This window comes from Hypanus sabinus, chromosome 6, assembly GCF_030144855.1.
Source record: "Hypanus sabinus isolate sHypSab1 chromosome 6, sHypSab1.hap1, whole genome shotgun sequence".
NCBI classification, from domain to species: Eukaryota; Metazoa; Chordata; class Chondrichthyes; order Myliobatiformes; family Dasyatidae; genus Hypanus; species Hypanus sabinus.
This window is the reverse complement of record NC_082711.1, coordinates 84,746,080-84,758,631: the sequence shown is the minus strand read 5'-3', so window position 1 is coordinate 84,758,631 and position 12,552 is coordinate 84,746,080. Positions and strand designations below refer to the sequence as shown.

The 12,552-nt window shown below is 40.2% G+C and overlaps 1 protein-coding gene and 1 long non-coding RNA gene across 2 annotated transcripts in view; one reads left to right on the top strand and one right to left on the bottom strand.

The window, feature by feature from the left end:
* gabbr2 (gamma-aminobutyric acid (GABA) B receptor, 2) overlaps positions 1-12,552 on the bottom strand; it is a 973,371-nt gene that overhangs the window by 588,789 nt on the left and 372,030 nt on the right. The window lies entirely within an intron of this gene.
* LOC132395650 (uncharacterized) overlaps positions 1-12,552 on the top strand; it is a 30,576-nt gene that overhangs the window by 16,871 nt on the left and 1,153 nt on the right. Inside the window, exons 2-3 of the long non-coding RNA XR_009512702.1 lie at positions 9,053-9,124; positions 10,533-10,655. This is a non-coding gene — a long non-coding RNA (uncharacterized LOC132395650). The remainder of the gene's footprint in view (positions 1-9,052; positions 9,125-10,532; positions 10,656-12,552) is intronic.

Genomic DNA, 12,552 nt, shown 5'->3' with positions numbered 1-12,552 from the left:
ATATTTCTAACACTTCTGTCATCCTTGTTTCACGGAATCCTGGTTAACCCCTTCCGTACCAGATGCAGCGATTCAGATCGACGGGTTTACTATACACCGTCAGGATAGATCTACAGAGTCTCTCAAAAGCAGAGGTGGAGGAGTATGCCTCATAATCAACTCTTCTTGGTGCACAAATATATCAGTGCTGTACCAATACTGCACACCAGACCTGGAGTATCTAGCAGTAAAGTTCTGTCCTTTTTACCTACCACGGGAGTTCTCTGGGGCCATTTACATTCTACCCCAGACCAATGACAAGCAGGATTTAGATGATCTGAGCAATGGGATTAAGATGCACGAAACAGCGCACCCCTCCTTCACCATTGTTTTGGGAGATTTTAACCAGGCCAGTCTGAAAAAAAAAATCACTAAGCAACTACCATCAACAGATCAAATTGCAATACCAGAGGAAACAACACACTGGACCGTTGCTACATCACCATCAAGAATGCCTACCGTGATATTCTACACCCTCAATTTGGGAAGTCTGATCATCTGGTTGTACTCCTACTCCCTGAGACAGGCAGAGACTGAAGACTGCAGCACCAGCAGAGAGGACCAAGGTATTGACAAGGGAATCACTGGAGCACTTTGAATTGGTGGGCTGGACTGTATTCAAGGATTCATCTTCAAACCTGGATGAGTAGGAAGTGCAGCATGTGGGAAATCAGGGATACTTCCAGTGTCCCTGACGACTATGTGTGCAGGAAGTGTGTCCAACTGCAGCTTCTGGCAGACCGCATTGAGCATCTAGAGTTGCAATTGGATTCCTACTGGAGCATCCGTGATGCTGAGAAAGTCGTGAATAGCACGTTCAGTGAGTTGGCCACACCACAGGTAAAGACTACACAGGTAAAAAGGGAAGGGGTGGCCACTGGGTAGCATAGCAGTAGACAGGTAATGCAGGAGTCCCCTGAGGTCATCTCCCTCCTAAACAGATATACTGTTTGGGATACTGTTGGGGGAGATGTCTCATCAGGGGAAGGCAGCAGCAGCCGAGTTCATTGCACCATGGGTGGCTCTGCAGCACAGGAGGGAAGGAAAAGGAATGGGAGAGCTATAGTGATAGGGGATTCGATTGTAAGGGGAATAGATAGGCGTTTCTGCAGCCACAATCGAGACTCCAGGATGGTATGTTGCCCCCCTGGTGCAAGGGTCAAGGATATCTCTGAGCGGCTGCAGGATATTCTGGAATGGGAGGGTGAACAGCCAGTGGTCATGGTGCACATAGGTACCAACGATATAGGTAAAAAACGGGATGAGGTCCTACAAGGTGAATTTAGGAAGTTAGGAGATAAACTAAAAAGTAGGACCACAAAGGTAATAATCTCTGGACTACTACTAGTGCCACGTGCTAGTCAGAGTAGAAATAGGAGGATATTTCAGATGAATATGTGGCTTGAAAAATGGTGCAAGGGGGAGGGTTTCAAATTTCTGGGACATTGGAACTAGTTTTGGGGGAGGTGGGACCGGTATAAACAGGACAGTCTGTACCTGGGCTGGACTGGAACCAATGTCCTAGGGGGAGCATTTGCTACTGCTGTTCAGGAGGCTTTAAACTAATGTGGCAGGGGGATGGGAACAAGTGCAGAGAGACAGAGGGGTGTAAAATGAGGGTAGAAGCAAAAAGTAGTAAGGTGAAAAGTAAAAGTGGCAAGCAGGCAAATCCAGGGCAAAAAGCAAAAAGAGCCACTTTTCAACATAATTGTATAAGGGCTAAGAGTGTTGTAAAAACAAGCCTGAAGGCTTTGTGTGTCAATGCAAGGAGCATTCGTAACAAGGTGGATGAATTGAATGTGCAGATAGTCATTAATGAATATGATATAGTTGGGATCACAGAGACATGGCTCCAGGGTGACCAAGGATGGGAGCTCAACATCCAGGGATATTCAATATTCAGGAGGGATAGACAGGAAAGAAAAGGAGGTGGGGTAGTATTGCTGGTTAGAGAGGAGATTAATGCAATAGAAAGGAAGGACATTAGCCTGTAGGATGTAGAATCAATATGGGTAGAGCTGCATAACACTAAGGGGCAGAAAACGCTGGTGGGTTGTGTACTGGCCACCTAACAGTAGTACTGAGGTTGGGGATGGCATTAAACAGGAAATTAGAAATGCGTGCAATAAAGGAACAGTAGTTACAACGGGTGACTTCAATCTACATATAGATTGGGTGAACCAAATTGGTAAGGGTGCTAAGGAAGAGGATTTCTTGGAATGTAAGCGGGATGGTTTTCTGAACCAACATGTCGAGGAACCAACTAGAGAGCAGGCCATTCTAGATTGGGTATTGAGCAATGAGGAAGGGTTAGTTAGCAATCTTGTCGTGCGAGGCCCCTTGGGTAAGAGTGACCATAATATGGTGGAATTCTTCATTAAGATGGAGAGTGACATAGTTAATTCAGAAACAAAGCTTCTGAACTTAAAGAAGGGTAACTTTGAAGGTATGAGATGTGAATTTGCTAAGATAGACTGGCAAATGATACTTAAAGGGTTGACGGTGGATATGCAATGGCAAGCATTTAAAGATCGCATGGATGAACTACAACAATTGTTCATCCCAGTTTGGCAAAAGAATAAACCAGGGAAGGTAGTGCACCAATGGCTGACAAGGGAAATTAGGGATAGTATCAAGTCCAAAGAAGAAACATATAAATTAGCAAAAAAAAAAGCAGCACACCTGAGGACTGGGAGAAATTCAGAGACCAGCAGAGGAGGACAAAGGGCTTAATTAGGAAAGGGTAAAAAGATTATGAGAGAAAGCTGACAGGGAACATAAAAACTGACTGTAAAAGCTTTTATAGGTATGTGAAAAGAAAAAGATTGGTCAAGACAAATGTAGGTCCTTTACATTCAGAAACAGGTGAATTGATCATAGGGAACAAAGACATGGCAGACCAATTGAATAACTACTTTGGTTCTGTCTTCACTAAGGAGGACATAAATAATCTTCTGGAAATAGTAAGGGACCGAGGGTCTAGTGAGACGGAGGAACTGAGGGAAATACATGTTAGTAGGGAAGTGGTTTTAGGTAAATTGAAGGGATTAAAGGCCGATAAATCTCCAGGGCCAGATGGTCTGCATCCCAGAGTGCTTAAGGAAGTACCCCAAGAAATAGTGATAATTTTTCAAAACTCCTTAGATTCTGGATTAGTTCCTGAGGATTGGAGGGTGGCTAATGTAACCCCAGTTTTTAAAAAAGGAGGGAGAGAAAAACCAGGGAATTATAGACCGGTTAGTCTGACATCGCATAGTGGGGAAATGCTAGAGTTGGTTATCAAAGATGTGATAACAGCACTTTTGGAAAGAGGTGAAATCATTGGACAAAGTCAGCATGGATTTGGGAAAGGAAAATCATGTCTGACGAATCTTATAGAATTTTTTGAAGATGTAAATAGTAGAGTGGATAGGGGAGAGCCAGTGGATGTGGTATATTTAGATTTTCAAAAGGCTTTTGACAAGGTCCCACACAGGAGATTAGTGTGAGGAGGATGCTAAGAGAATGCAGGGTGACTTGGATAGGTTAGGTGAGTGGGCAAGTTCATGGCAGATGCAATTTAATGTGGATAAATGGGAGGTTATCCACTTTGGTTGCAAGAACAGGAAAACAGATTATTATCTGAATGGTGGCCGATTAGGAAAAGGCGAGGTGCAACGAGACCTGGGTGTCATTGTACACCAGTCATTGAAGGTGGGCATGCAGGTACAGCAGGCGGTGAAAAAGGCAAATGGTATGTTGGCATTCATAGCAAAAGGATTTGAGTACAGGAGCAGGGAGGTTCTACTGCAGTTGTACAAGGTCTTGGTGAGACCGCACCTAGAGTATTGTGTGCAGGTTTTGGTCCCCTAATCTGAGGAAAGACATTCTTGCCATAGAAGGAGTACAAAGAAGGTTCACCAGATTGATTCCTGAGATGGCAGGACTTTCATATGAAGAAAGACTGGATCGACTAGGCTTATACACACTGGAATTTAGAAGATTGAGGGCGGGATCTTATTGAAACGTATAAAATTCTAAAGGGATTGGACAGGCTAGATGCAGGAAGATTGTTTCCGATGTTGGGGAAGTCCAGAACGAGGGGTCACAGTTTAAGGATAAAGGGGAAGCCTTTTAGGACCGAGATGAGGAAAAACTTCTTCACACAGAGAGTGGTGTATCTGTGGAATTCTCTGCCACAGGAAACAGTTGAGGCTGGTTCATTGTCTATATTTAAGAGGAAGTTAGATATGGCCCTTGTGGCTAAAGGGATCGGGGGGGGGTATGGAGAGAAAGCAGGTACAGGGTTTTGAGTTGGATGATCAGCCATGATCATACTGAATGGTGGTACAGGCTTGAAGGGCCAAATGGCCTACTTCTGCACCTATTTTCTATGTTTCTATGTTTCTGTAAGTATGCTGCAGTTGTTACCAACTTCATTAAAACCTATGTGGATGAGTGTGTGCCTACGAAGACTTGCTGTACATTCCCAAACCAAAAGCCGTGAATGAACCAAGATGTACATCGCCTGCTGAAGGCTAGATCTGTGGCATTCAAGGCTGGTGGCCCAGGCCTGCACCAGAAATCCAGGTATGATTTGCAAAGGACTATTTCAAGGGTGAAGAGACAATTTCAAATAAGGATGGAGGCGATATCGGATGCACAGCAACTCCGGCAGGGTCTGCAAGACATTACTTCCTACAAAGCAAAATCCAATAGCATGTATAACAGTGATGCTTCACCACCAGATGAACTCAACACCTTCAATGCATACTTTGAAAGGGCAAACACAACTACAGCTGTGAAGATCCCTGCTGCAACTGATGACCCTGTGATCTCTGTCTCAGAGGCTGACGTTAGGCTGTCTTTAAAGAGAGTGAACCCTCACAAGACAGAAGGTCCTGATGGAGTACCTGGTAAGGCTATGAAAACTTGTGCCAATCAACCAGAGGGAGTAATCAAGGACATTTTCAACCTCTCACTGCTATGGACGGGAGTTCCCACTTGCTTCAAAAAGGCAACAATTAAACCAGTGCCTAAGAAGAATAATGTGCGTTGCCTTAATGACTATCACCCAGTAGCACTCACATTAACAATGATGAAATGCTTTGAGAGGCTGGTCATAACTAGTCTGAGCTCCTGCCTCAGCAAGGACCTGGATCGACCCACTGCAATTTGCCTATCACCACAATAGGTCAATGGCAGATGCAAGCTCAATGGCTCTCCACACAGCTTTAAATAACCTGGATAATACAAGCACCTACAGTATGCTGTTAATCGACTGTAGCTCAGTATTTAATACCATCATTCCCACAATCCTGATTGAGAAGTTACAGAACCCGGGCCTCTGTACCTCCTTCTGCGATTGGATCTTCGACTTTCTAACCGAACGATCACAATCTGTGTGGATAGATGACAACGTATCCTCCTCACTGTCGATCAACACTGGCGCTCTTCAGGGGTGTGTGCTTAGCCTACTGCTCCACTCTCTATATACCTATGACTGTGTGGCTAGGCATAGCTCAAATACCACCTATAAATTTGCTGACAATGCAACCATTGTTGGTACAATCTCAGGTGGTGACAAGAGGGCATACAGGAGTGAGATATGCCAACTAGTGGAATGGTGCTGCAGCAACAACTTGGCACTTAACATCAGTAAGAAGAAAGAACTGATTGTGGACTTCAGGAAGAGTAAGATGAAGGAAAATATACCAATCCTCATAGGGGGATCAGAAGTGAAGAGAGTGAGCAGTTTCAAGTTCCTGGGGGTCAAGATGTCTGAGGATCTAACCTGGTCCCAACTTATTGATGTAGTTATAAAGAAGGCAAAACAGCGGCTATACTTTATTAGGAGTTTGAAGAGATATCAACAAATACACTCAAAAAGTTCAATAGCTGTACCGTGGAGAGCATTCTGACAGGCTGCATCACTGTCTGGTATGGAGGGGCTACTGCACAGGACCGAAAGAAGCTGCAGAAAGTTATAAATCTAGTCAGCTCCATCTGGGTACTACTCTACAAAGTACCCAGGACACCTTCAGGGAGCGGTGTCTTAGAAAGGCAGTTTCCATTATTAAGGACCTCCACCACTCTTTTCTCACTGTTACCATCAGGCAGGAGATACAGAAGCCTGAAGGCACTCACTCAGTGATTCAGAAACAGCTTCTTCCCCTCTGTCATCTGATTCCTAAATGGACATTAAATCTTTGGACACTACCTCGCCTTTTTTTAATATACAGTATTTCTGTTTTTGCACATTTTTTAATCTATTCAATATACATACACAATAATTGATTTACTTTTTAAAATTGTTGTTATTTTATTTATTATCATTATTATATTTTTTCTCTGCTAAATTATGTATTGCATTGAACAGCTGCTGCTAAGTTAACAAATCTCACGTCACATGCCGGTGATAATAAACCTGATTCTGATTCTGATTCCTGATACTGACAATCTCCTTTAATTCTCGAACCCTCACATGTTTCTTTCTGATGAATATTCAGAAACTTACTCATGTCTGATGGCTCCTCACTCCTAGTTCCTGAGAAGAACTGCTACGTCTTTGAACATTCTTTTACTTCTAATATATTTACCAAAAGTTTAAGATTCTTCGTAATCCCACTTGCCAAAGAAATAACATGACAACTTATTACCTCCTGATCTCATTCTTAACTTCTCTTCTCTATCCCCCTCAAAACTTCATATGACTTGTTCGATACCCAGTTCCCATACCTGGCATATGCTTCCTTTTATTTTCCCAATCAGATCTTCAATATCCTTCTTAACCAACACTCACTAAACTTATGATCTTTACTTCTTATTCTTAATGGGACATGTTGACTGTGAACTCTTACTGACTTTGGAAAACCTTCTACAAATCAGGCATTGTTCCCCCCTCCAGCAGATACTTCCAGTCTACCTCTCTATGGTCCTGTCTTACAGAATTGAAATTTGCCTTTTTTTCAGTTTAGGACCCTAACTTATGGACCAGCCTTACGTTTTTCCTTGATTACAGTGAAGATTTCTGTACTATGATTATTCCTCCTAAACAATTCCAGCACATCGCCTTCCTGCCTACATCCCCCAAGATAAAAGACTAAAACCCAGTATTGTCCCCAATGAGGCACTGTACATGCAGCTTAAAGCTCAATCTAAACACCTGTACAAAGCCGAATACCAGTCAATGTACAGAACTAAGAATAAGCGAGATGTAGATAGGGTCAGGAGGACTGGCAATGATGGGACAGACAGAACCAGGTAGAGAAGAGGATTGGAAATGGAACATAAGAGAGGAAAAAGGGGTAGTCTTAGTATTTTTTAATCTCATCTTCTGATCTCCATCAACTTGATTTCATCAAAATTACTGGGGCCCAAATCTTAAATTGCATCATATTTTTGTACCACAATTAATACACAGAAATGTTTGGCAATTTCACTTCCTAAGGATTTATTCTTAAACAGTATTCCTTCCGATCCAGAGTCTCCAACCTGCAGAAATCATCTCCCTCTGTCAATCCGGCCTTTTTGATCAAATCACACCTATAACCTTCAATTAGTGTTAAGAGCATCAGCCATGGGAGTTTTGAGAAAACTCGCCTCTGAATCAGAATGCTCTTGCTTCAGGTGGCAATGCAGTTTTTTGAGGGTAAAGACATGGGCTGGTATTGTCAAGAGGTATTGAGGGTATGTCAGATGCACCATCTATTAGGCAAGAGGCAAAATGAAAACCAGTCTTCTCATTTAGCTTAATGGATAAGATGCTGTCAAATTGGCCACTCTTCAAGATGCTGTTCAACACTTAATACAAGATATTTCCATAAAACTAAATAGTATCTTCTCATAACATCATTTTTACTGGGAAATAATAAAGTGGAAATTGGCTGCTGCACTTCTGATATTACAACAAACATACTCCAAAACGTATTTCCTGGGCTGCAGTGCAATTTAAAACGTACAGATTGTGAATGGAGATATCCGATATCCAAGTTTTTATTTATATCTTTAGCTTTCCCAGCAACATTCCTGTTATCTGTGTAATATGCACACCAAGACCAATAGTGTTTCTTAAAGATGGTGACCAACATTCAAGCACCCCATGAGTGTTACTGAATAGTATCTTAACTGCTGCAGCACAAGTTTCCCCTTGCATCTTGGTTTTCTCAGTGCAAGAGGACCTGCAATCTAACATACCAAAGATGGAATCAGTAATGAACACACAGGAAAAGGCATTATGGAAAATGTGATGTTATAAAATCTCAAGATAGTTCAAGTTCAAGTTTAATTGCCATTTGACCATACATGTATATACAGCTAAATGTACCTATGGGGCCATGGTGCAGAACACAATATAAATAGTCACAGTCAGCATACATACCAAAAATAATATTACCACAAGTCCCTGAGTGGTATGATTGATGGTGCATGGGATGTTATGGAACCACGTTTCTGCAAGGACAAGTACAGAGCAGTTTTGCATCTCATCCTGGTTTAGCAGACAGAGGCAAACCAGCACGTCTTGCACTGGGTCAGCCACAGGCAATCCAACTCAAATTCCCCGGAGTGAACACTGGAGAGCAGCTCCAACAGGAGTGGCCAACTCCAAAGCAACCCAGATTCCAACTCGCCAGTGTTCTTTCCCACACTGCCCCAGCGCATCCTTCCCTGGGTGGCTGTAAAAGGTGACGTCACGGCATGAGGGCCTGGTCTGTGTAAGAACCAAGGCCATACGGCTTCCCCACTGTTGGTCTCACCAATGAACGGGACTTACAGTATTTTATATTTTCCTTGTGATCACAAGGCAAAGGTTTAAGATGCACATTTGCACCATTTATTGAACCCTGAGAGGTCCAAGGAAGCTGCCATCTTTTAAGAAATCCTATTTTATATGGTTCATATTAACATTAATGCGATAAAACAAATAGGAACTTTTGCAACAAGCCAATTTTTTTTTATTTTAGCAAGCCAATTAATAATTAATTATTTTTAAGAAGGTAAGAAGATAATTAAGCCGCTTTGGATCTATTAATAGGCATTGGAGAAAATCACCACATCCTAACAGGCTGTGAATCCAGGAGAAGCACACAAAGCTACACCCCAGTAGGTAAGACTAAAGACAACTGCAGCAAGTCTGTCCAGCACATATTACTTCAGAGATATCCTTCTTAATTCATCATTTGGCATCTTCATCCCAAATAGCAAGGCATGGTAAAGAGAACATCTTTCTTAAACTACATTTAAAACTCAAAGAGCTATTTTAATATTCAAAATCTTTAATATTTATTTAAAAATACATGCCAAAATATTCTCATTTAAATATTTGTGTTTAAAATGTTTCAAGGTACTGTTTCCTCTATCAACAGGCTTATGGATTGGAATACTAAATTATATGGCTTGTCACATATCAATTAAGAACTTTTTTCCACAAGTAAAAAACATTTTACTACAGACACCACACTATTTTAGGCTTTCAGAAATTGTATGTTCAACATACACACCACCTGCCCAGGCTTATCATTGTAAAATAAAACTAGCAAGAAATGTTTATTATCCTAAAGCAAAAACTATCAATGGATGAGCAGGAAAATGAATCAGTTCTAAGTCCCGTGGAGCAATTTATTTCGCTGTTATCTGGAAAAATTTAACAAACCTGATTTGGGACAGAAATGAAACAGCTTTTTTAAAGAAAAAGATACACCGAGCAATTCTGATTGAGAATATGAAACAGCGGAGTATGTGCTCAGAAATATTTACATTTACTTCCAAATGTGCACTTACAGAGTAGCCAGATGGAAGATGTTTGAAGAGGAAGATAATAATTGCTAAATATTCAGTCAAATGACATTCACTTTGCACTTCCAAATTAAAGCGAGGCTGAAATATTCACTGAGCTCCTCTGGAAGCATGTTTCTGCTTCCAAATACCTTGTCTCCAATTTGGATTGTTTTCTAGAAAATTACATTCTGTTCACTTCAGATGATTTAGGACAATCCTTGACTGAAAGAATCTGTATATCAAAGAGTACTACCTTCAGAGAAAATTGGATGAATTTTTCTCCCCTTACTTTGACAAAAAGCTTACATAAAGTAAAACAGAATATTTAACATGGCAAATACATTTACTGGTTTGATATAAACTACCAACAGGGCAATTGGGTCTCCTGGATTCTTTCATAATGCTAATTTTTAATCTTCTCTACAGGTAGAATTTTACACCATTTATAACCAAGTGGATAATAAGCAATCATTGTTGACAGATTATATTTAATATCACATCAAGTAAATCATCAAAGTCCAACTCAGCCAACTCCAACATCGCTAACCATGTCAGCTCATTCATTCCAGTAATGGTCGTAACTAATTGCTGCATTTCAAAACTAAACATAATTCAGTTTAAAAGCCAGAACTCTTTTCCCAGTACTCAAATACCATAAACTTCTTCTTGAACTTTGTTGTGTTAACTGCCATATTCAGGAATATTAATTCAGTTTCCCCATTCCTTTGTGTCAGCAGTGTCAGAATAAGAGAATCATCCTCTAGAAAAAAATCACAAACACTAATGGCAGTAAACCAATTTTCCTGACATGTGGAAACAAATAGAAGCTATGATCCAGGGCACCATTTATCACCACTTGGGTGAGTAACAACCAACATGAAGTTATATCATACAAAAGGGTTTGAATTTGTTGATGAAATAAAAGTGGGTAGAGAGATACGTTTTCAAAAAGCATGATTGATTTATGGACAAACTTTAAGCCAATAGACAGTGTAAAAGTGTTGAAAAGTTGAAAAAAAAACGCAATACATTTCTCAGGCTGGTGGAATGCGCTTATAAAAAGGTAAAAACACAGTTTCATGTCACCTGAATTTGAGAAAAGGAGAGAGACAAGTAGAAGATTTCAGCAGCACACAGACAGACCAGTAAAATGGACATACACTTAAAGCAAAAAAGTGTGAAGTGATGTACTTTGGATGAAAGAGAGAGTCAATGTTTTCTAACGTATACAATTTTGTAAGTCAGTGCCAGGAATGAAGACTATGACACAAATAATTGAATTGGGACAGAACATTGTAAAGGCTGCTTGAAGTATGAATGCATTCCTAGGCTTGCTGTATCAAAGCATTTGAGTACCGAAAAGTTGTGTATGTACTTTCATGACCTGGATGGAGACTTCCGAGATTAGAGAAATCAGGAATGCTGAAAATGTTATAAAAGTATGCAAATTATTAAAAGAATATTGTCAATAGATTTAATAGTATGTACAAAATCAGAGGCGTTTTAGTGGAACAGGTAAGCATCAATAATTTATTTTGTTAGGAAAGATAATAAACAAGAACAAAAATTAAAATATTCAAAGGCAAATTTGAAAATAAAAAATACAGATGCTGGAAATGTGGAATGAAAACAGAAAATGTTGGAAACAGCTTAATAGGCTGTTTCTGAGAGAAGCTTCAGATCCGAGATACTTTGTCAGACCCGTTTTGAAACATTAACTGCTGCGAGTTCCATGATTGCTGCCTGACTTGTTGAGTGTTTCTAGAATGTGTGTTCTTTTAATTACTTTGTTATATTTTTTTCAAATAGCTTGCACATGTACAAAGATTTGAAAGGCTTCTTGTGCAGTCAAATGATTTCTGCTAAAATCAGGGAAGCCAAGTTTGTACTAAAATGAACAAGTCATCTGTTGACAAGATAATTCTGCCTCCATTTTTCCATATCACTCTTTACTTTGGTCTTTTACATACTGTCAGAGCAATAATATCTTTACAGTCCATGCACATACAAGTTCTTAATTTACTACTCCTGTAAATAATACACAGATAATTCTAATAGTGTCATGGTATTTAATTCCTAAGATATAGTACAGGGCCTTTTTGTTTCACGTTAAGCATTGCTTAGCATATTGAATCAAATGGACCTAAATATTAGCTAAGGAAAGCCACATCAATAATTTTTACACTCATAATCCTTTCCCACAGGTTTCTGCACAAATTCTTAGGAATTAATACATTATAATTTCTCACAAACCTGGAGGGGAATAAGAGCTTTATATTTGACTATATAACAAAACATATTTTAAGTACCTGATCATAAAAGAAGTCTGAACTATTTAATAGCACCATAATCATGCATCTTTGAAGAGATCCAAGTGCTCTGATGCTCAGTCATTTCTCATTACCTTGTTTTATGCTTTGGAACTGAGCTCACTACCAATGCAAAAAGAGACAGGATCAGTGGCTTTCTGCTATCTCAGCACATCACCAGATCAGACTGCTTTACAACATTAAGTGTATATTCAACTTGGAAGCATCTCTAATTTGAAGTTCACTCATTGCTATGTACTGCATCCCATGCCCCGTGTTATTGCAATGTTTATTTGTTATTGGTCAGCTTTGGAATTCTCAAAGATAAACCATGTGTGCAGTCTCTGCCACTAGCATTCATACCCTCACCCCAGGTTAGTGGAACCAAAAATAGTTTCATAAAAGTTAGAATGCATAAGAAAATCTCACATATGATAGACTCAACATA